The sequence below is a fragment of the Squalius cephalus genome, assembly GCF_949319135.1.
Source record: "Squalius cephalus genome assembly, chromosome: 10".
Taxonomy (NCBI): domain Eukaryota; kingdom Metazoa; phylum Chordata; class Actinopteri; order Cypriniformes; family Leuciscidae; genus Squalius; species Squalius cephalus.
In genome coordinates, this window is record NC_137131.1 from 17,381,088 (window position 1) to 17,407,394 (window position 26,307).

The window sequence follows — 26,307 nt, forward strand, 5'->3', positions numbered from 1 at the left end:
GTTTATCCAAAGACTTTTTGTTCATTACCTTTTCTAGTACTGTCTTCCTTTTTTGCCTTGTTTGCCTTCACTAACTGCATACGCCGGTAATGTGAATTTTGATTGCTCTTTCTCTGCCATTGTTTTGCTATTCCTAGGTTCCGTGTCTGTTGAATTCCTCAAATCAAACGGGTTCGCGCAAGTGGGCAGATCCTGTGTGGCAAAAGGGTGGTTGCCATGGTTGCGAGAGAGTGACAGTCGCCTAAGCCAATCCTTTGTTTCGTCCCGAATGGAAATAATGAGCTGTGTTTAATGCAGATTAAACGGTCTAGAGTCACTCGATTTTTATACTCTTTTTTTCAGAGTACTTACATTTTAATTATGTATTGATATGCATAGAAAGTTTAAACAAATTTGGAAAAAAGTTTTTTATAAAATTCCTACCTACCCTACCTTTAATAAATAAATAAAATTGAATATTTATTTTATTTATTAATAAGGCATAGAGACACAACAGTAAACAAATCAGTAAAAAACAAATCAGTGTTTACTGTTCAGCTAAATAAATCTCCATTAGACTACAGTAAATGAGCTCTAACTCAACAGTACGGATCTAAATGCAATATAATGATTTGAAAATAGCAACAGTGACTGAACACGAGTGAATGGCTTTTTTGGTAATTTTCTAGCCTTTGATCTCTATAAGATGAGAGTGGGGCACATAAAGTAGACATTTATTACTTTAGTTCATTCATTAACATTAAAGGAACTAAAGGACTGTTGTTTGCCATCGCTGATGATACAACTAGGATTCTAGCCAAACTCTTTTATTCCGTTTCACAACGGCACAAAAGGAACGGCTTGAGAACATCTATTGAATGAAAACTCCCACTCCCACTCTCACTCTCCCATATGAAATCATTACAGAGGTTATAGATGAGGACCGCTGATGCAGTCAAAGAAAGGTCCAGGAAAGTAAAACAAAATAATAGAGACTGCCAATTCTCACTAACTCAGAGCCGGTGCTTGCATTTGACTCCAAATGATCCAAATAGTTTAGAGACAAAATGTTCTGATGAGTTTAACCGAGGAGCAGAAACTATGAGACCGAACAAATCAGATCATTAAGCTCAGAGAACAAACCTCACACTTGTGAATCATTTTCCACAGAGACTATTCAAAAGAAGCCCAGAATCATATGGTAAACCTTGCTTAGGTCAATGCAGCCAAAAACAGGTAAACAATCCAACCTAAAAGCAAGACTTTACCGACCCTCATCTCAAACTGGTTTCTTAAACATGACAGTGAGTTCACTTTACTCAAATGGATTCCACAGTCACCAGATCTCAATCCAATAGAGCACCTTTGGGATGTGGTGGAATGGGAGATTCACAGCCGACAAATCTGCAGCAACTGCCTAATGCCATCATGTCAATATGGACCAAAATCTCTGAGGAATGTTTCCAGCACCTTGTTGAATCTATGCCACAAAGAGTTAAGGTAGTTATGAGGGCAAAAGGAGGTTCAACACGTAACTAGCAAGGTGTACCTAATAAAGTGGCTGGTGAGTACATGTGCAAGAATATTCTTAAAATGATTCATTATAAATGTATTTTTAAAATGTATTAGTTTTTTAACACTGGCGTGTTGTATCAAATGTGTTGTAAAATCATGTGGTAAAATCACTGTAAAACATGGAGTCTAATAGCTTACTGCTTTAGTACGACTCTGTGACATTCACATATTCCAAGAACACTGATGTTGCTTTGAAAATAACAGCTGCTTTTGACGAGAGCGTCCTTTGCCAGACATCAGCTGGATGACACAGGGAGAGGGAGAGAGAAAAAAAATAAAAAGAGAGAGGGGAAAGAGAAGCGTCTACTGGCAGGTGTTGGCAGCACGGTGTGAGGGATAAAGACTTCCTGCCAAGTAGATGATTTGGGTCAGTAGGTAATTGCATTCCTGGATCACAGAGGGCTCGGTGGCAATTAATCCCGACTGTGAGCCACGTGAGCTGGGGAACACGTTCACTGTACAGAGGCAACTGTGGTCAGAGAGAGGGCCTGTCTGCTCCACCCAGGAAGCCGACATTCTTGTCCCCAGAAGAGACAGTAGTGCCAAACACAAACTATATTCTTTGCATCCTCTTGTGGTAAGAGAGCACAGCAGGTGTGTGTCCCTCTCGGCAATAAAACTTTCCGACAAATATCATGCAGCAGGACAAACGATTGGTTTGTGTCCACCAAGTTCCAGAGAAAACAAATCAAATCAAATGAGATGAAGTATCTTTTCGTTTGTGAAGTGCTTATTTAATAACCATTTCTCATTGAAAATTACAGCAAAAATAACTGGGCCAATTACAAATAAGCGTGTCCGCGATAAAAAAAGAAAAATATATATTTTTAAATGCTAGTGTAAGAATGGCATATTTAATGTATTTTTGAACAAATGAATGCACCATGTCATTAACCCAACTATATTAAGATACACACACTTATGTTCAAAAGTTTGGGGTCTGTAAGATTTTATAATGTTTTTGAAAGAAGTCTTTTATGCTCACCCCGGCTGAAAAAAATACCCTAAAATCAGCAATATTGTGAAATATTACAACTATTTAAAAGACCTGTTTTCTATTTGAATATCTTTTAAAATGTAATTAATTCCTCCTGTGATGGCAAAGCTGAATTTTCAGCATCATTACTCCAGTCTTCAGTGTCACATGATCCTTCAGAAATAATTATAATATGCTGCTTTGGTGATCAGAAGGAACTGCTACACAAAACCTTACAAAAATCTCAAATGCTTGCAATGACTTCCGTCACTATTAGGAAGTTATCACGTTTTCCATTTTAGAATACTGATCCAAGTATAATCCCTTCTAAAGGATTTGGTAATACTTCAGTCATTAGTAGGGGTTACTTCAGAATAAATTATACATTATTCACATTAACTATGAACCAGTATATAGTTCTTAGTATTCCTATGGGAGGTAAGAAAAAAATAGTAGTTACTGATTATCTAATAGTGAATTCAACAGAGTGCTATTATATTTACTAGAATAGTAATAGTGCATTACTCAGTTGTTCCTGTGTAGTTATTAATTAATGACGGAAAAGTATTTTAAGTATTTCCAAAGGTTTTAACTTAGCATGATTCCATCAAATGTATTTCCATTTTATAAGACAATACACCCTTTCCACGCTTTTCCTTCCCTATGTTTGAGACAGACCCCAAATTCAATGAAAAGCCAATAATGGAAGGAGAATTAGTTTAAAATGCCAGCAATGGCAAATCAAAAGGGTCATTTTATTCTCTATAGACCTCAGAACACATTGCTCCTCTATTTAATAACTCATTATAGCTCTTTATAATTCCTCTCTGGCTCTGGCTTTTTTTTTTTTTTTTTTTTTTTTTTCATTGTACTTTGCAATAATAACACTTTCTATTATTGCACTTTAAGAGGTTTTTAAATCAATCCAAAGATTAGTGATTTTTGGGAACCCAATGTTAACTTTGCAATTAGAGAGTGACAGCTGACACTAAACCTGTGAATCTTAATTTATTACATTTTTGAACATTAAAGGTGCTCTAAGCGATGTTACGCGCTTTTTTAGGCCAAAACATTTTTGTCACATCCAGCAAACATCTCCTCACTATCCGCTAACTGCCTGTCCCCTGAACACACTGTAAAAAACGCGGTCTCTGTAGACAGCCCAGGCTCCACAAACGGCAAGAAAAACAAACTGGCCCAGCCTTGGCCACGAAACATAACAAACAGTGTTCCAGCCAATAACCAACAAGAATTATTTGGGGGTGGGGGTTGGGGGGTTAGTGTGCGTTCACATGAAGGGGGGTGTGGGGAGTGGAGGAGAGAGAAGCATGAAGAGGAAAGTTAGCTAGAGGAGAGATGTCCTAACAACGACTAATGTTAAAATTGTATATTCTTGAGAATTTTGATATGACCGACACACGACCAAAGAGACGACGTTCTGATGAACAAATAACAAAGAATAGGGAAAAGAAGGAACGTGAAGTCCCGAATTTACATCGGAAAAGCGGTCAAAAGGAGGCGAGAACTCCGCCGGCAGAAGGGCTTCCAATCCGACATTCAGGTGGCTCTGTTTTTGCTGGACACGTGGGTAAATCCAGTTTGTTTTTTCTAAATGTTTCATGACTGTTTCAGGAAGCACGGAAGGGAGGGGGAAGGGACGGGATGAGGAGGAGGAGGAGGAGGAGGAGGAGGAGGAGGGAGGGTCGAGCTAGCTTCCGTTTTGTTTGACAATACTCTGAACGTCAACAAGAAGTGACGTCACCCAACATCGCTTATAGAGCACCTTTAAAAAAAAAAAAGAAAAAACTCTTCTACACCTGATATTAAGATGTGTTTTGGTTGATCATATCCCAGATGAGACACATACCTGTTAACACCTGGTGTTTTAATCTAAAACACTAAATCTTTCCCACTTTTAACCACTTCTGGCCTGATTTCTTCGAGGGGAGGGTCTATGGGTGGGTAAATGTATGTTTTGTTTTGTTTTTTTTAGGTGTGACAGCTGACTGCCTCACAATATTGTTAACATCATTCACGTTAACCGCTGGAAGTTCTTGTGAACAGCGAGTGTAATTTGCCATCATCTCCACCGAATGCAAAAATGGCTTCCGACGCAGCATCAGATGTAACTGGGCTGGCTGAGACAAAACGCGGAAGCGATCGTGCATAGAGCCTATAGAGAAAAGTTTCGCTCAGCAAGAAAAAAATTTAGAGGGAACATTGGTCTTAATGCCGACAAAGTTTAAATCCCGTCTGGCTAGCGCTCTACCCATAATATTTACGCATTAAGGCAGTAGGTGGAGAGCAGGCGGTCTTTTATGGCTTAGGCTTTCAACCACATGAGCGTTTACACTATGAAAGCAATCTGGTCGAAATGCGTTTTCGACTACCTATGGAAGTGGTCAAAAGTGGACAAGCTCAAAATGTTTTAGACCCTGTGTACACCTGTATTTAGCATCGTTCACATGTGATCCGATCAACCAAAATGCATCTTAATACCAGGTGTAAACAGGGCCCTATACAGTATAAAAACCAAACAGATCAACACAGGACAAAATAAAGAAACCCAAAACAATATTTGATGACCATGAAACCTGTAATGTAACTGCATTACAGAATGTGCATGACGACATTGGTTAAGGTTATGGAAAAAAAAGTACAATTTACTAAAATAAAAATGGTTAAGGTTATGGAAAAAAAGTACAATTTACTAAAATAAAAATAGTAAAAATAATAGTATTTCTAGAATAACATTTTAAAAATGTATGAATTGTTTCAAAGATTGATTGCCAGGGGTTATTTCTATCAAATATAATTTTCAAGTTTATTTAGGGCTGATGTGATGAGTTTTAGCTCTTAAAAAGCCATAGGACTCATTTTCACACAAAAAAATGTAAATGGTTGGTTCACATTTTTTCCACAGCTACAACCAAAGCAGTGAATTTGCCACTTTGTTTAGCTCTAAAAAGCTCCATATTTGTGATTTAAGCCTGAAAATGTTTTCCAGAAATGGGTCCATCTCGCTGATCCATCCTAAAGCCAATGAGGCACAGGAATGGCTGGCACAGTGCTGGTGCAGAAACAAATAGCACAGCTACTCTGGTTGCGTCTCTCAGCGAGACATCATTTAACAGGCCAAGATCTACCTCTCCTCTGAGGCTATGATCTAGGCTTTTGGGTTGCTCTGTTTTTAAGCCAACAAGCCTCATAACAAAATAGCAGGACTAGTGAAATGGCATCTGTTAGTATGGCACATGCAACCTTTTGAGCCGGGCTCCATTAACATACAGCCTGTGCGTCAGAAGAAATTAATCTGCCAATGACCTCTGATACCAAAAGAACAGGGCTGAGGCTGAGCCCCGCAGGGGTGGAGGATAATGCCTTTTTTGGCAGATCACAAAACTGCGCTTTTGCAGCGAGGGGTGATAATGATGACTGTTAGATATTGGCACTTTTAATCTGACCTAAAGACTGCGCGGCTCTACGTCAGATTAAAAAGTGCTAATGGGCTCTATGATTATGACCTTTTGCTTTCTGTATAGTCCCACAAAGTATGTATTAAATATGAAAAAAGTCAAAAATCCATATAAGCTGTTTGATTAAAAATAATACAGTAAAAGTAAATAGGCCATAAGAGGCCATATGCTATCGTGATGTAACTATGTAACCATGTATTGTAGGCAAAAACCAAAGCTCTGTGGCAAAAGGAGCTTTTATAAAAAAAAAATATATAAAAAATAATGTAAAAAAAAAAACATGGAAATATAATTAAAAAAAATACCACTTTTCAATAAAACAATTACAATTAATAGCTGTAAAATAACAAATAAATAAATAAATAAATAAATAACCTAAATGTAGCCCTTATAGCTCCACAAGCAATCAGTGCTTAAAAAAACCAAATCTGATGGGCCCGTAACATGGTTGCTCTTTTAATACATCTGCACATTTCTTTTAATCGTCTTGCAAGGTGGTTAAAAATAAACATTCAGCTGTAGTGAACAAGAATATTTGTCATTGCCATGGCCCTATAGCCATGTATGTATGTGCTAAATTTTTAAGTGTATTGCATGTACAATGGAAACACTGGATTTCAGCTTGTAAGGAAAAGTATGGTTTTAAAGCAGGGCTGCCAACGCAATTAAAACCCTTCTCATACTCATTCTCTCTAAAAGATAATTGCGACTTTTTATCTTACAATTCTAACTTAAAAAGTCTTGTGTCTTGTGAGACAATCACAATCGCAAGTTTGCATCTCGCAATTCAGGCTTTTTTCTCGTAATTGTGTTTACGTCCCACAATTCTCACTTTATATCTAATAATTCTGATAAAAGTCAGAATTGCAGGAGAGTCAGCTCACAGACTTTTTCTTACAATTGCGAGTTTATATCTCACAATTGACTTTATTTCTCGCAATCGCGCGTATCATGCAATTCTGACTTTATAACTCGCAATTGAATCGAGATCAGGATTGAATCGCAAGCTTATGAATCGAATTGTGAAAATCACTACGTTTAAAAAAAGCACACCTATACATTCAATTCAATGCAGTTTCCAGCTAAACAGTGGCAGTAAAACACCCAAAAAATATATTTTCACATAAATCATGATTACAGGGGCATATTACTGATTAATAAAGACTTAGTTTTGCGCGGTTCCTTGCACAATACTATGTTATGATCTCAAAGCACTTCCACCAGTGCATGATTTGCAATCTAATACATATATATGGCACTTCTGACATAGTGAACTTGAACAAATCACTATAAAAGTGCTCAAAGACTTATAGAAGCAAGCTAAAATGGCATGACTGCTTTAGCAAATGCATTTTTATCTAAGTGTCGCAAAACGTGCAACAAGTAATTTAATATCCTTTTTCAGAAATGTCGCCACAGGCACATATTTCCAATGAGCCTAGGTTGAAAGAAGTGTCATAAAATAAATATTACAAATTTCTTGTAAAATAAGAACCCAACAACAAGACCATTCATTACGAGGGAGGTTCCGCTCTTCTTTTAAAACAAATCCCCTGTCCGCCTTTTAAAAGGAAGGTTAGCAATCCAACGTGCCGTTTAATGGAAGCACTTGTTATTGCCCTCACACTAATTAAAAAAAAAATCAAATGTTAACCATCAGCTAACAAGATGAGTCACCGCACATTTCAGGGTATGAATGAATAAAACAAAAGTTAAGAAAGACTTTGGTAGTTGAGATAAAACAAAGCGATGATTTGTGAATAATAAAATGTTTTGACTGACGCCAAGTGCTCCAGCTGCTGCTTGCACTGGCTCCAAACTGAATTAAGACAAGACAACTCTGCCTGAAGTCAACCAGCACTGGATATGAAGACCCTTCAGTAGTGTTGAGCGAAAAGTAATGAGATTATCACACCGTTCTATCATTAAAGTCGAGTTTATCTCACCTCACGGCTATGGAAAATCCCATTAAGGTCTACCTTTCGCTGCCACAACTATGGTGTGGTACCAGAGGAATGTGAAGGTGTAAAAATCTAGGAAGTATCTAAACTGTTGCCGTACTTGTGATCAAGAATAAAGGAGGTGGGATGCTGTGCGATTAGACATATCTATAAAACCGAGCAGAAATACTGGTAGATTTACCAACTGCAAAGTAAAATTCCAGAAGGTTGAGGCAGGGGTGTCCAATCCTGCTCCTGGAGGGCCACTGCCTTGCAGAGTTTGGCTTCAAACCCAATCAAACACACCTAAACTAATCAAGAGCTAATCAAGAGCTGTGTCCAAAATCTCCCCCTATACCCTTAAATAGGGCACTATTTGAGGGGACAGCAATTTGTAGTTGTATCCGAAATCATAGTCGACTCTATCGAGTGCAATCATTCAATCCCATATTGCATCGCAATGAGTGTACAACAGATACACTCAACGGCTAGAGAATACCCAAAATGCACTGTGACGGTCACGTTGAATGAATTCCTGTGTCTATGCCAGAAGATGGCGCATGAATCATCCATCCATCCATTTCCAAACCGCTGGTCCAATGTGGCTACAGCATAATATCATACGGCTATAAATTCCTTTTCAATTGATTATAAAAATGTTTAATTAAGGTTTACACATGCTAGTTTCCATGACAGAGTTCAAGATAAATGTTTTCATCACTACTGGAGCTGCCAGTTTGTACAGTTTAAAATGATTATTAAACAGCAAGCACAAACTATGCAAAAGCAACAGCCCCTCCGGCGTACTCAGGCAAGTTGAGGCAAGTTGCAGCTACACTCTGCAGGACAGTGACCCTCCAGGAGCGAGTTTGGACACCCCTGGGTTAAGGCTTAAGGTTACTACTTAAATGGTAAGACTCCACAGATATGTTGTACTCCAAATGTGGTGACAGTGAGCTATGCTTTATTTGTATTCACAAATACCTTAACCAAACAAAGATAACCAAAATTGTTGGTGCAAGATATTATCCTCCATGAATAGAAAAGGATACAAACCCATGCAACTTCCAGGATGTAACACCTCTTTTTAACCTCTTTTTCTAACAACCAATAGAAAAAAGGGTCAAAAAACCACAGCCAGACAGCACCATACAAGATGATGGTAACACTTTACAATAAGGTTCATTAGTAAACATTACTTAACTACCTCAGTTAACATGAACTAAGAATGAACAATACTTCTTCAGCATTTATTAATCTTAGTTAAAGGAGCTGTATGTAAGATTGTGGCCAAAACTGGTACTGCAATCACTTTCAAACTACTGTAGAGCAGTGTATCCGCTCCCCCTCCCCCCTGACTCGAGGTTGCCAGATATGCTGCAGGATCCAGCAGGAACGTAGGCTGCTACAAGGAGCAGCAGCTGTGGTAAGAGCAGCAGAGCTGGCAACCCGGATGCCGAAACACTTCTGACTTCGTGATTGGTAGATAGGTGGAGGGTGGGGCTTCAGGCCAAAACACAAGATGACAACATCAACATCAGTTGAGGGCTGCAAGTTCACTTTTTAAATGACAATATCCTGGCCGTACTACTGTTGTCAGCGATATAAGTATTTGAAATGAACATGATTTCTTAATGTCTAGTGACATATCAGGGCCATTTTATGATTAATTGAAATACATTTCTTACATACAGCTCCTTTAATATTATATTATATATGGCTAATATAATATTATTATATATATATATATATATTGTAACTTCAGACCACTACTTTAAAGCCAGACCTGGTCTCTTAAAGGATTAGTTCACTTTCAAATGAAAATTAGCCCATGATTTACTCACTCTCAAGCCATCTTAGGTGTATATGACTTTCTTCTTTCAGATGAATACATTCGGAGTTATATTAAAAAAAATATCCTGGCTCTTCCAAGTTTTATAATGGCAGTGGATTGCAACCAACAGATTGAAGCTCAAAAATGTGCATCCATCCATCGTAACCGAACTCCACATGGCTTCTGTGGGTTAATAAAGGCCTTCTGAAGCAAAGCGAAAAATGTTCATATTTAAAACTTTATAAAGTAACTAGCTTCCGGCCAAACGAACATACGGATTCCACTTAAGTGTAAAGCGCAACTGATGCAAGTAATGCGACGTACTGCTGATATTTACGCTACGCCATTGACGCACTACGCTACTTCTGACGTCATACATTTCGAAAGTTGCGCATTTGGGGCAAGTATACTGCGTATGGCCGTTTGGCCGGAAGCTAGAATTTTACTTTGTTACGTGTTAAATATGAATATTTTTCTTACACAAACTCATCGCTTTGCTTCAGAAGGCCTTTATTAATCCCCCGGAGCCGTGTGGAGTTCGTTTATGATGGATGGATGCACGTTTTTGAGCTTCAATCTGTTGGTTGCAATCCACTGCCATTATAAAACTTGGAAGAGCCAGAATATTTTTAATATAACTCAGATTGTAGAAAGAAGAAAGTCATATACACCTAGGATGGCTTGAGGGTGAGTAGATCATGGGCTAATTTTCATTTGAAAGTGAACTAATCCTTTAATGGGACTGATACCTGCTTAATGTTCAAGAGAAAAATGCAGTTCATAAGGAAGGAATTACAATCTCATGCGTCATTACTTCACTAAACATGCAGCGAAGTATGCTAGGCTTGAGGGACATGAGACGTTCAACTATGTCAAGCTATGTCTGTGCATAATAACTGTACTTAGTTAAACTTCATGGTAGTAAAAACAATAGTATTTATTGTATGGATGACATTATATGGGGGCTAATGGTCTCCGGGAAGTTTGAGTTTGAGACTCCTATAGTGGCCTATATAGAACGCGGTTAGAGAAACACAATGTCCTGCCTGTACAAATGCATTCCTTCTTAATGTAAATAAAACGTCCCGCAACCCTGTATTTGAGCTTTTTAAAGTTTCCCTTTAAAGGAAGTATAGCTCAACATACTTGACAGTAGTTCTTCACACCATGAGTAACACATTCCACAAATATATCTCCTCAGCAAATATTACCAAACAAAGACAAGAGTCACATAACCATATAAAATGCAAAGCTATCTCAGAGCACAGCACAATAAAAACCCAATCAATAAAGCCCAGACAGTTACAGTGAAAGCAAGTGCACAAATATGTTGTGCAAAGTACTTTAAATGAACTATACATTTGCATATGACAAAATATACAGATAATTCAAAAATGACCCACAAAAAAAAACTGGAAAAAGTGAGGTGGCTTCTACCAACTAATACACCCAAGAAAATGAAGGCCATAACCAACAGCTTGTTTTAAGATATACTTCCGCTGTGTAGAGTGCATCTGCAAAGGGTAGCTTGTGCCACAAGGTTAACATGTAAACATGGAGAGGAGAGGAGAGGAGAGGAGAGGAGAGGAGAGGAGAGGAGAGGAGAGGAGAGGAGAGGAGAGGAGAGGAGAGGAGAGGAGAGGAGAGGAGAGGAGAGGAGAGGAGAGGAGAGGAGAGGAGAGGAGAGGAGAGGAGAAGAGAAGAGAAGAGAAGAGAAGAGAAGAGAAGAGAAGAGTATACTCACAGCATCCCGTGTGTCTATGGACTAGAGAGAACCCCTCAGTGAGGAGGACCTACAGCCAGGCCCTTATGCTGTTCAAATGACTCATAGTGCTTCTTCCTGCTGCACTGTGGAGTCATGAGGAGGTAAACATTTCCAAATATGGAAATAAAAAACGTGAAAGATTGGGGGCAAAATTTGATTCGGCTTGCTTTTTTCGGTCTGGAATGCCACTCTTTTTCACTGGCCAGAGTCATATAGAAGCCAAGTTTGTGGTTCGTACCATTTGCAGAATAACAATGATAATTGCTGTGAGTTATTTAAGAGGGGGGCTGACACACTTACAATGGCCTACAAGAATAAGACAAACCACAGTATCTAAAAGTAGTCTCGAATGCCTACAGTGAGGACAACACAACTGAACCACAAGACCCTCAGACAGCACTATGCTGCTGACCCACACAAACACACAACTGAACTTGATACAATGCATACCACACCAAATCATATTTATTTATGTATGCGGAGTAAAATATATCAATGAATATATTCATATTTAAATAATCACAACTTTTTTGACTATATTAAAGTCACTCTGAAACAGAAGTGGTAAAAGATCTTTTCTTCCATATAGTGTCACACAAATGGGTGAAACAAATTAACAGGGAAAAAATGTATGACGGTGACTTGGTTCTATCCATCAGTTGCTGATTGGATGTAGGTAGAACTGAATGCGAGTTTGCAGTTGATTCTAAGAAAGGAGCAGGGTTTAGCGGACAAAATGATTGGAGAAGTCCAAGATACATCACCAGAACCAGAAGATCGAGTTACGACATTTTGATTAAAAATTATATTACATTATTCATTTTTTATGAAACATACATGGATGAATCATTCCCAATAGATCAATAACATGCATTTAAAAAAATGAATTGTCACACAGAGTGACTTTCCCTGAAATTTCCATCTGGGGCCGTATTCACAAAGAATTTTAAGGCTAAAAGTAGCTCCTAACTGGCGAATTTAGGAGCAACTCCTAAAAATAATGGGCGTGTCACTCGTAACTTTAGGACTCCTAATTTTTTTGACTAAGAGTAATTCACGAAGCATTTTAGCCCTAAATGTAGCACCTAAGTCTGGGACAGCTTAAAAGAAGTCGAGAGGACTCCTAACTCACTAAGACCTATTCACAAACCGCTTTTTGTGGCATTTCACGTTGCGATGTTTTGAAATGCGTATGCGGCGGCTACATGAGCTTCCAATCGCCAGGGAACAATTTTGCATTGTAGGCATAACTAGGGATGCAATAACGCCACCAACAACAACCAAAACTAGGCTACTCATTGCATGTAAACTAACTGTAACGTTTCATTGTGAATCAAATTAAAATGTTCTTCTCTTTGCAAACGTAGGCAGAGGCATATAGTGACAGATTAATTCAATAATGTTGCAAAGATATTGCATCAATCCATATGTTTCATTAGGCTACTAGGCTATTTGTTTAGCCTTACTCTTTATTCATTTAGGCTATTTATTCAGTTATTCATCATCTTCCGTCCTTCGCACTACTTGTGTAGCGCACGCATTCTCAGACCTGTCACTCATCATCGTAGGGGAGGGGTTTGGAATCATTCCCGCGTTACAATCATCAGCCAATCAAGGTGGTCACTTCAGTCAAGCTCGTGCATGAGTAATGACGTCATCCATAGCAACGAAGACTCACTCTTAGTTTAGGAGTTGTCATTTTTCTTTACTAAGAGTAGGTCTGAAAGGCGTTGTGAATAACTTTTAAGAGAAAACTCCTAGCTAAAATCTTTTGGTGCGATTTAGGAGTACTCCTAGTGGTAAGATAAAATGCTTTGTGAATACGGCCCCTGATCTATACACAAAGCTTTGGATAACTACTTTTAAGTGCATCCATTTTTTTCCTGATGTAATTGTCATGAAAATATTGTCCCAATGCAAAAAAAAGTAAATAAATTAAATGTTTATTTTAATTATCTCCTTTATTTTAGATATCTCCTTTTGTGTTAGTGGGCGGCAGTATCTCCTTTTGTGTTACTGGGCGGCAGTGGCTCAGTGGTTCATGTAGATTGTCTACAAACCGGAAGGTTGGTGGTTCAATCCCCGGTTCCACCTGACCAAGTGTCGAGGTGTCCTTGAGCAAGACACCTAACCCCAGCTGCTCCCGACGAGCTGGATCGCCTTGCATGGCTGACACCGCCGTCGGTGAATGAGTGAGTGAATGGGTGAATGTGAGGCAATATATGTAAAGCGCTTTGGTGGCCATTGGGTCTGTGAAAGCGCTATATAAATGCAGTCCATTTACCATTTAGTGAAATGAGGGTGAGTAAGAGACAAACTATCCCTTGTCAGCATGGAATCACTCCTTTGTTTTATCAGCGCTCTGAGCAAAGGGATGGAATGGTTGTCCTACGCTACTTCCATGTACAGAACATATTGCAGGGACTGACCAAACATGGACACTGGGAGTGACGCTCTGGATCTAGAGCACTTAGGCAGCCTATTTCTATACTTTTTCATAAAACAAATACAAGCAAAACACCTGATTCCTGTATCACCTTTACAGAACAATCTTCTGTGCCATAATAGCTTTCTATAAGCAAGAGATCAACATTCATACAGGTCAGTATTCATTGGGACTCACATATAAGCAAACTGAAGTGCATAGTGGTTCAGAATGAGTGCACAAAATATATGAGCAGTGAATGTCTAGCTTGAATGTACAACAAAGGACTGTCATAACGACAGAGAGCTGCAAGTGCTCCATCCAAATCGGCTAAGAGGTATTGCTATCCACTCAAAGGCCAAAAAACGATGTATCTATTTCACATCAAAAGCCCATTTTCCTGTGAAAAACGGTTGTTCATTTTCTGACATAGATCATTATTAGACCTGTGAGTAAACCTGTATTCTGTGTAGTGTGATGATTATTATCATTATCGGCTTTTTGGGAGAAATACAGCATCCTGTTTTAAAAGAGCAGAGCGTTTTCTGAGAATGCGGAGTCGTTTAACATCTTCTGCTGATAAGCTGTAGCTGTGACTGTGAGTTTGGTTAGTAAGGTCCAACAAGACAAGACCAGATCTGATCCTATAAAGCAGTCAACACATTAACAGATAACTGGCTTATGCTCAACACATACACAGGTCGCGGGGGGTCACTTGTGCGCAGATGTTTCCATCCATATACCGTCGCCGTGCCAAGCTTAATTTGAAAGCCACAAAAAAAAATAGGTTACATTCATAGACGAATAAACAAATCGTGAAATTAATCTCACTGATTGCCTCACGTAAAGAGCAGAGCTCCGTGATATCACAATCATAAAAGATAGCATATGTAATTAAAACATATTCAAGCCCTGAATGTCTAATCTTTTGCAGACAAGAGAATTGTTTATACAAAACAGAAGTCTTTAGAAATTCAGCACAAAGCAAATGATGGTTAGTCCAGGCAGAGAAGGCTGGTATTTCGTCCTTAGTGCATTTCGACAGGGTTTCACTTAGCAGAGCTAAAATAGCCCTTTAATGCCTGAAACCACAGAGGGGATTGTAGAAGTAATAATAACCCATTTACGGGGGGGTAAACAGTGTCAGAGAGAGTGACTTCAGGTGATTAAAGATGCCTAATTAACTGTGGCCCAGCACTCACTCAGAGGAGAGCTGGCCGGCACAACCCACAACTGAGCACATCACAGTGGGACTTGGATTATTTTTGCATATATTTTTGAGATGTATCCCTGTATAAAATGTGATGGGATTCCATGCTGATACAATTTAGGAATAGATACTTCAGGCAACATGTGGTCATTTGAGATTATCAGCTTTGTCCATTAGTCATGCCTGCTTGGTCAACTAACGGAAGCCTAAACTTCCGAGTGCAGATATCCTGTTTCTAAAAATATCATTTAATTATCTTATACAAAATGACTTAAATGTAATAGTACATATATAAAATAACTTAAATGAATGAATAAATAAATAGTAAAAAAATATTCTGCTCCTTTTTATTATAGATTTTTAGTATACAATATTACATAAATGTAATATTACATGTGTAAAAATAAATAAATAAATAAAAAATTAAAATAAACGTAAAAAAATTATTAAATAAATGTGTTATCATTAATTCTTGATGCATCTCAGAATTACTCTGCCCTCTAGATCAACCATAGCAAGGCTTATTACTTGATGACTAATAAAACATTTTGATAATTTGCAAATGTTGCACCCTTTCAAGGAACATCACGTGTATGCAAAAAAAATCTGAGATGGGTGAACCACAACAGCCAGAAAATCATCACTCCTATTGTGCTAACAAAAACAGCTTGGGGTGTCTGAGACTCCAACTACAAAGAAAAGCACACTACAAAGACAAAGAAAAGAGAACCTGGCCTGAAATGCAAAAAAAAAAAAAAGGGGGAAAAAATTGTTAAAACATTTCTTTTCTTTTTTTACATAGGAAGCAAATGTATAGTTTTAAGAATGTTTAGAAAAAACGAGACCAAACTACTGATTGCAAATTAGATGTAAACTATGTTTGCATTCTCTAAGTCTGTAATATAGCCATATATAAAGAGGTGTCATTATCTTGCTGCATCTTAAGAGCTAATCATAGCAGTTTGCATACGCTCCACCAAGTGTAGAAAAACACTTATCTAACTGTTATTAAGGATGTGAATATTTTTAAAATCAAGTCAGTGGGTTGTCAGAACATCTATGTTGATCTGATCTAATAGTTCATAACTGGAAGCCCTGGACGTTTTGCGGATGTCCGCACAACCTCCTGATGACGAAAATAACGTCACGTGGACGGTGCGCGGATCATCGCGGAACGCGGACGGCCGAAGAAGACTTTGGACTTTAAAGGGGTCATATAATGGTACATGCACTTTTACAAGTTGATTGTACTGAAATGTGTGTTGGCAGTGCCTGTACACAACCATCATAAAATGATAAAAATCCATCCAGTGTTTTTTTTTTTAATCTTATGTGTTTTCCCCCGTCTCAAATCAAGCCGTTCGATTTTGTGACATCACAAGATCAACGCCCCTCCCACGATTGTTGATTGACAGCAGCGTTTCAACACAGACCCGCCCTCGCTCGTGAGCGAGCTGTCAATCATAGTCCGCGCGGACCGGCGCGGTCATTGTTGATACGTTGGAGCACTGTCTATGACCAGAATGGCGTCTAAGCGATTGTGGTGTTCTGTTCTTGGGTATAATAAGGAACACAGCAGTCATTTTGATGTTCCTAAATCCGAACCGCTGAAGACGCAGTGGCTGAGTTTGTTTTCAAAGGGAATATTCCCCACGATCAACGTCAATGCTTTCATGTACTTGCGCGAATCATTTCACACACCAGACTGCTTTACAAACGAGGGTCAGTAACGTTGTAAAGCTGGTTTTGCTAAGAAGCTGCTCCTGAAAAAAGGATCGGTACCAATTATTTGTGTTCCTGCTGCACCTCCAGAATACCTGAAGTGAGTGTAATGTTTTATTAACCTTTATATTAATCTTTATATTAATCTTTGCAAATCGCTTGCACGCTTCACGATGAATGTGGCTGTTTACACTCAGGGTACATTACGACATGTTTTCTATGTACGACGTTCTCAATATAATTCATAATCCCACGTTTATAATGAACAACGCGTTATGGTTATTGTGTTATTAAAACTGTGTACGCACAGAACAGAGGGGCGGGGTGAGCAAAGCTCATTATCATTTAAAGACACATGCACTTAAACGGCGTGCTGAAAACAGAGCTGTTTTTGACCAGGTAAAATGAGTGTTTTCTTACAATACTAATGAGAATTTTTAATTAAAGTATATTACAAACTTTTAATTTAGACCCTAAAGAATCATTTTAGCTTGTACAAAAATGGCATTATATGACCCCTTTAAAAACGTCAAGCTTCATAAAAGAACGGTGTTCGCCTGGCTCCACACCGCAAACCTCCGCTGACTGCGACTGCGAGCGCACCTCCCTAAACGGACACGTGTTTATACTTGACACGCTCGCCGTTGTACTATTCTTTGAAACGACAGGGGGCGACTGCGTTATTTTCCTCTAAACCATCAGGAAGCAGCGATGAGAAGTAGTAAAGTACACACATGACGATGTTTGTTTTTTATTACGTCACAAAGAATAGTGTAACTGTAAAAGATTATTGTGACATTAAAACAAAATATATGGATATATGAGAACAAATGTATGTAACAAAATTAAACAACAAATAAATATTATTAATGAATATTAAATATTTCCTACTTTCATGAACAGTTTTTTTTTATTAAAATTGGACCTTTATTTTCAATAAAAAATAATCAAATATAGGCTAATTTTGTACATGCAAGCAATTAATTTAAACAAGCGCAAACCGGGTGCCGATAAGGTACAGACGTATACATGCTCAGCAAGAAACACCTCGAAGTTGTGCATCTACGGAAGCAGAGGCGCGCACAAATTTACAAAAAATGTTGTGCACACCGCCACGCGACGCGATGATGTCATTTTTGCCGTGTGCACCTTCACGCTTGTGTGGATACAGCGAGTATAAGCCAGGCTTCACAGGACTGGTATTTGACAAAGAAAAGGGAGGATGTGGGCAATACATTCCTATTTGGTTGTCAACAAACAGTGGACCAAAGGAAATTTGAAGGTTCTATAAAAGAGAGAGATTAAACACTTCATCAAAAATAACCAGGACAAGAGTAACAGTGTTTAATCCACATAAATCGAGTAGGCCTGTCCGGCCGTGGTAATAAGCATACGATGCTCGTGTTTCTAAATATGTGAACACATCTCAGCTGTCCTTCCTCTTATCGGCTCGCTCCTTCCTCTTTCTACCTCTGGCTAAAACACTGCATGTCCTTTTTACGGCTGCAGGTGTCTTCTTAGCCTTGTATGCTAATGTGGCAATCTGTCTTTCTCCTTGTGAGCACTTGAAGGGAATGTGAGGAAGCTTGATTACCCAGAGTTCAGAAGGAGATCAAAGTCACAGCGCAGCTGACTTTTAGTCGAGCAGCGTTCCTTATACTGCTGTGTCAATGAGTGCAGTGAGAAATGAGCACAAGCCTGCTGTAAATCATAACCGCGCGAGCGACCGCTGCATCATCCGTCTCGCGGTCCGGAGCCGGTTCCACATCACATCCTAAAGGACAGTCACTGTACACTCATTCATCCACCTCTCATCCTGCATGTCTGTTTCCTGTGTACTTAAACTACACAGATCCGTCCTCACTATGCCTCTTGGAAATTGGAGTGCAACAGTAGAAAAATGGAGCAGAAGTGCAGCTGTTCTATCAAACTACTGAATTTGTCCGAGGACTGAGACACATTGGAAATTATAGCTTTGTTCAAAACTTGTTCATTGAGCAAATTACGCTTAGATGGAATACATTAATGTCAGACTAATTTAAACAAAGTCAAATCTGATTCAGCTGTAGGCACAAGGCCGAAGTTACTGTAATCACAGCAGTGCTGAAATCCAGGACTGGGATATTGCTTTTATACAAAAGTTAATAATCAGTAACTGAAATTACAGATAAAACGTGGCTAGATATTTCACTTATTTGTGCTCCGCAAACAAAAACATTTCCAAAAGAACAAGGGATGTGGCAAAATCTAAATTCTGGCCAATTCAAGCTTAAAATTATTTCAATGTTATGAGTGAAAACTGATAAATGGCTGATAATTATTATAAATATATATATATATATATATATATATATATATATATATATATATATATATATTTTAATAAAAATAATGTTATTAAACCAATATTTTTAGGCATCACAACATTATAATTTAAAGTATTACAGTTGGATAATCGTTTTGAGATTTGTGTAATTAAAGATTAAATGTGAATAAGCAACAAATGACAGCAAAGGTAATTTAAATGTAAAAATAGTTGGCAATGATCATCAAATATTGAATAGAGAAAAGTCTTCTGCACCATTCAGCTTGGGTAATGTTTATAGTGCCCAAGAAACCTTTCTAATCATTAACGTTGAAAACAGTTGCTGAATAAAAGCATTCATTTCTTTAAAAAACTTTTTTTTTTAAACAAACTGACCTTTGAACATTGTACAAGGTACAGAATTGTGTATTATATGTGCGATGCCTGTGCTTTGTCCTAGCTGTGACAACGCACTTCTCGTATGGTGTGTGTCCCTCTTTACAGGCCTATTAAAAATATTAGCTATTAAAACCATCAGCACTTTTAAACATATTATTCTAAACAGGCACTGAATGTAGCTCCCAATAAATATTATTTTACAATGGAAAGGCTCTGGTGTCTAGGACTTGATTCAATGAGTGAACTGAATTGTTCATGACACCAGGATTAACTGTTGCATAAATCCATTATATTATATGCTCACTATAATTGCTTTGTTTCTTTGTGTATTTATAACTTTCGGTTGTCACTCTTGCTCCAAACAGCACCTGATGATGGAGTCTCCATAGCAACAGAAAGAAGGCACGATATTTTGATCCTACAGTAACCTATAGTCATACGGCACAGAGTCAATATTCATAGAAAGTCTGCACTAATGGCAAACCGACAGTCAAAGGAGTGAGCATGGAAGACTAGGCTCAAAGGCAGGATTCATCTTTTAACTTTAAGCATCACTAGCCTGTCAGACATGTCCTCTTTTTTAATGCCTGCTGTTGGGTGAGATGTAGTTTGGAGTTAAAACTTTTGGGGGGAGGATGGGGGGGGGGGGGGTGTCAGAAATGATTCAGTTTGATGGTTGGGATGCCTTGATGTTATTGATTAGAGATTCATATCAAAGTAGAATTCTGAATGTCGTCTTTGTAAGGAAACAGATAAATATTTGAGCACTTACTGTAGCTACTTTTAAGATGAACAATGTCTATATTCCAGGGGCGTAGAATTTAGTAGGGACGCTAGGGACGTGTCCCTACCAATATCCAGTGACACTGATATATCCTTAGCAATAATTTCGATCAAAACTTAAAATATATTTATAATGATGTCCCCGTCCCCACCAATTTCAAAATCAAACCTACGCCACTGCTATATTCTAGACATTTTGGATGACTTGAAATGGAGATATTTGCTTTTCTGACAAGAAAATGTCTTTCAGGAGAGAATAATTCTGTTCATACTATTAGTTGCACACACAATAGTGTAGTCCATATTGGACTAAATGCTCAGATTACAGCATTGGATTCATGCTTTGCCAAAATATAAATCATTATGAACATCAAAATCACATTTACTTTCAAAAGTAAATAGAAAAACATTCTATTTCAGCAATTAAACCCATGAATGACAGGGCTACACTGACAAAACAAACCCATATTATCACCGTAGAGTTGGTTTGCTGAAGTCTGATGAAGATCAATCGGCCGCTGCAAAGCGCAACTCACAACAAATTGCATATTAAACTTCAAATTCAAACTGCAAATTCACAAGATTGTCTAAACACTGTCAACACTGGGTACATCTTAACTACCTCCATAGTGTGGTTTAAGGAGCGGTTTAAAAGCAACAGGCTCAAATCACCCAGACTGATATTCAAACCATCAAGTGTATTTCTGTTTCAACCTGCACCCAAATGACCGGAGCTTACATGCTATGGTTTCAATAGCCTAATGTAAATATGTGAGCGTAAAAACCATAACACTGAAACTTGAGACATGGACTAAAATATAGATCTATAAAATATGAATAAAGTTAATTTGGGGGATTTGGGGGATGTGTGTGTGTGTGTGTTGACAAAGATCAACATTTGCGTCAGGAACATTGTAACATTGTGTGTGTGTATGTGTGTTTGCAGAGAATTCAAGGTAGCCTACATCTATCTCGCAGAGTTACATAATCCATCTGTCCATCAATACAAAAGATTTGAAATCACAATATTGTCAATGTAACATTCAGGCATTCCCTCTATTAACCTGTAAACAAGTACACATAATCCGTTACAAAACTCCGGTGTAAGTTGTGCAGCATCACACTGACATTTGAATGTAACAACGCAAGCAAAGCACATGGCCATCACTAATCTTTCATATCTGTTGCTGTTGTAAGCAGAAGCCACGTCTCTGTTACAATCCTCCTGCACACGAACCCTCCAGCCTATTTACTTCCGCATTCTTCAAAAGAAACACAACAGCGCAAGAATGTTTCTGAATCACAACACGAACCCGTTTCAGAAGTTCATTTGCAACAAGTATCTACTAATCGTATTCAAAGTACGCCGACACCTTCTAAATGTTCGCTCAAATGTTACGGCTGCGATGTAAATACAAGAAACAAAGTTCGCCCCCTCCTTCTAGCAATCCCACGCCCTCCATTTCAATGGCACAGCTCGAATCTCTCACTGAAGAACATATAGTTGTCAAAAAAATAGTTCGAGCTGTGAAGCTCTCGCGCATTAACAACGCTGCGCTGTCCCGGGCCTGCGATCGGCGTTTCACCGCATGGAGCCGCCCCTCGAAAGCTTTAATAGTTATCTTACCTCTCTTTCTAGGAATCACAGACTTTCAAATCCCCACTTAAAGTGAAACTTCTTTTTCCCAAATCTAGGAGAGTAACAGGCAGTGACGTCAGAGGGCGAAATTCCAGCCGGCAGCACACACACTTACACACAGTCACAGAAATTTGCCCATGTATGGCAGTCTCAGCCATGCAGCTCTCATGCGATATCTCTTCGTCATAACGGCCGGGTGTATTTATATTATTGTGCAAACAGTGTAAGAACTGTGATTATTCATCATGTGTTGTGTCACCATTTATTAAAGCCTGGATGCTGTCCTCTTTGTGTCTGCTGCAAGCACTGCATTTAAGGGATCAGTGTTACATTTTGTTACAAATGTATAAAATGAAATGCTTATTTTGATTCATTCAGCCAGCTGTGGTCTGAACAGGAAGACATTCAGTGGGCAAACTTACTGTAAAAAATTTGACTAAAATTTGTTAGAGAGGAAGCATTGTGTGTATATATATATATAAATGTATATGTGTGTGTGTGTGTGTGTGTGTGTGTGTGTGTGTGTGTGTGTGTGTGTGTGTGTGTTATAGCAGTGGTTTGAAATGTTTATGTTAAACATTATTATTATTCTTAAATAAGAATAATTTGTATAGTGTGTGTGTGTGTGGGCTTATTCTCCAAAATAAAATGAAATATGATATTATTGCTATGGTGGTTACCCTTTCCTTTTTTTTTTTCTTTTTTTTTGATGCTGCAAACTAAAACTATAGCTGTTAGTACAACAAGTGAACAGAAATGAAATCACATTTTATTAAGGCAAAGGTCAAAATATAATAAAGGGAGATTTTAACAAACAAAAAAATTGTTCTCAGGACTACAGTATAATATTTCATGAATTTCAGGTCGACTGGTTGGCAAATGTATACTATTTATTAATTACAATATTTGCAGGCACAAAGAAAGATTTGATGTATATATATATTTATTTATTTTTTGGGGGGGGGGGGGGGGTTGTTGCTGTTTTATGCATGTATGTATTTATTTATTTGCATTTTTATTTAACTTCAAATTGTGCTGAAAACCCACAGTGACAACTTGCAGTGTGACAACATGCCCCAGTGGGCCAATGTGTGTCTAATGAACTCTTATCTTTCTTCCTCAGCAATATCGGTGGAAATCTTCAAAGCTATTTTTGCAGCCAAAACTTGTGCTTATACAGAAACGTGTGCTTATACAGAAGCATTATTTTCTATATATGGCTTTTGGGTTGGGACAAATCATACAAAGCATCAAAAAGCACTTCAGAGATGAATTTCAGAAATATTCCTGGGATAATGAAAAAAAAAATTTTAAATAATTATTCATTTAGTTTCTTTAAAATGGTTTAAAATACTTCTACTAGGGGGAGCAGCATGCTCACTCATCAACCAGAGGTAATAGTAGACACGTGTACGTAGTGTAATTCAATAATATACCTCACAGATAAGTCGATGATCTGTTTAGTCTAATCTCCTTTCACACTTCATTCGACAGGACGCTTGATTCTCTCAGACACAGCCTGCCCTTCAACACCCGCCAACACTCAACCACATTCTGCAGTTTGCATTCAAATCTGAAAGTTTGCATGTTCAGCTGTCAATGCAAATATCATAGCAGTGCTTCGCTTCTTTATTTGATTTCTTTCTGCTAGGGAATGTACCACAATAGCTTTGAATCATGATGACAGTGGTGTCCACACACGCTAAAGGTAACAGTTTGAGATAAACCTCATCGTCATCTGAATAACATGGTTCATCCAGACTTTCGCCAGAATAGTTTAAATGTAGTAATTTTGGGTCCTACAAAAGATAAACAAGATGAAGCCCTAGAATGGGTTTTGTGGGTGTGACAGAATCATACATTTGGTGTGAATTTAATGAGGGTCTCCTGGTTGTCTACAGAAATGGTGTTTCGGCAGAATGAAAATAGACTTGTGTTACACCACAATACAAACTTTGAGTCTAGAAAAAGGAGTCTTACCACAAAATAAACCCCAAATTCTCATACTGTAAATTCAGTGAAATCGGCATAATTTATATTTTGGCTGTTTTGGTAATGATTGGCTTCTCATCGTTACCAATAAGCACATCATAACTGGAATGAGAGTTGTGTTTTAGAAAGAGAAATCTTGTCAGGCAAGGACACTGGTGGCCTGATATTTCTATATAGAAAGTGGAAGTGCAGTCACTTGAAGCTCTTATCTATCTCTTCATCATAGTGACTCATAAATATTCACACTTGAGTTCATGATATTTGTTCACAAATAGTTAACAGATAAATAGTTCACAGCATTTGGCACGCTGCTGACAACTTTTTGTAGTGAATATAACTAGCATCCAAATGAAAATTATGATTTGCATCAGTTGGCAAACATGCTGTGATCAAGTTAATGTAAGAACAGTTTCATGTTCTTAATTGCTTTGCATGTTTTATTCTCAGTCTCTAATATTATCCTTCAAGGTACTTAAATATAAATAGCGCCGCTAAATTAATAAATGTAAATGGCTCATTAAAAGGTTCTGTTAAGACTTAATCTTACCTTAATATATATTTATATATAGCTTGGTTAGAAATGACAGAATAGAAATATTCGATTCATAATTTATTTTTCTTTGTGTTCACATGCCATTTCATATTTCATCATCAGTGCAGTGATGAAAATGATGCTACTGTGGGCCAAAATTTTTGTAAAAATATATACACTCAACACAATAAATGTTGAAGTGGTTATTTCAATATTAGTTTAGATTAGTGTAGTTTTATTTATCATCATTAATTTTTTATGATGGATTTTCATATTTTGGGTCTGGGACAAGAGTAAAACAATACAATTTATACAGATAAAATCCATTTGAAAAGTAGAAAAGGATGAAGGCATTTATGTACAGTATGTATGTATGTATGTATGTAGTATGTATGTATGTATGTATGTATGTATGTATGTATGTATGTATGTAGTATGTATGTATGTATGTAGTATGTATGTATGTATGTATGTATGTATGTATGTATGTATGTATGTATGTATGTATGTATGTATGTATGTATGTATGTAGTATGTATGTATGTATGTATGTAGTATGTATGTTTGTATGTATGTATGTATGTATGTATGTAGCGGCACTATTTATTTTCTGACTCCAGCAGTTGAACCTTAATTTTATGAAGTACTTTATGAGTTCTTTGCACACACACACAAAAAATGATTTGCTTTCTTTACAAAATTTTGTAAATGAAGTGGTAAATTCACAAGTGGTAAAGTGTTTTTTGCGCAAACAAAGCACTCGCGTCGCTTCATACAATTTAGGTTAAACCACTGGAGTCACATGGATTACTTTAATGATGTCTTTACGACCTTTCTGGGGCTTGAAAGTGGTAGTTGCGTAGGAAGTCAACGGAGGGACAGAAAGCTCTCCGATTTCATTAAAAGGATCTTCATTTGTGTTCCTAAGATGACTAATGTCTTAACGGTTTGGAACGACATGAGGGTGAGTAATGAACTAACCCTTTAATTTGACCTTAAAAAACCAAAAAAACAAAGATTTAATCTGTTCATTTGAATAAAAATCAACCCCTGAGACTCCTGTATCTCTTCAACAATGAAAGCAAATCATCAATTCATCAACAAACTGATCAAGAAGTGAATAAAGAGCAGTAAATGTAAACAGTTTAGACAGAAATATGCAACTAAGTCTCTCTGTATGTGTACAAACTCAGCGCTGATGACTATAAGTGAAATCCTTGACTTGAAACACTGCGTCGACTCGCTTCAGAGGTTGTCTACAACTGATTAACTTGTGCTGCAAGCACTTTGTAAACTGTTTTGCACACCATCCATGAAAAACAGAGGCAGAAAGAACACAACCAGAAGATCAAGCGCTGAGATAAATCAGACGATTGTGCCTTGTTTTGCCGTGACTGGTTCTGCATCCCCCGGCGTGCAGGTTCCAGGGCACATTGGAAAGGTAATCTCATTTGTACTGTGTGACAGCTTATTTGCAACTTTGCTTACTGGCAATTTCCTAATGGGCCCCATGAGTAGTGTCTGGCTCCCTCTCCTTCTTCTTTCCTTCTCTCTCACTCGCTCTCTCACAAATTTGATCAAAAATACACTCTAAAACAAATCTGAAAACAATTACCGCTACCCCAGCATGAAATCCCAGTGTTTTCCAGCTGTCAGTCAACTGGCAATTAACGTATTCGCCTATGAGTACACTTGAAGTGCACAGAATTACTACAATATGATAAGAGACGAGTTTCAAATGTTTTACTTTTGTGA

General features: G+C 37.9%; 1 protein-coding gene across 3 annotated transcripts in view; it reads right to left on the minus strand.

The window, feature by feature from the left end:
• Nucleotides 1-26,307, minus strand: part of lpp (LIM domain containing preferred translocation partner in lipoma) — a 207,188-nt gene that overhangs the window by 170,554 nt on the left and 10,327 nt on the right. Inside the window, exon 1 of one of the 3 annotated variants that reach the window (XM_079882833.1) lies at nucleotides 22,017-22,188. The exons of 1 other annotated variant lie outside the window; for it this stretch is intronic. The gene's annotated coding sequence lies outside the window, so the exon portion shown is untranslated. Of the gene's footprint in view, nucleotides 1-11,524; nucleotides 11,610-22,016; nucleotides 22,189-26,307 lie in introns of those variants that run through there. One more of the 3 variants, XM_079882834.1, reaches the window with a different exon arrangement.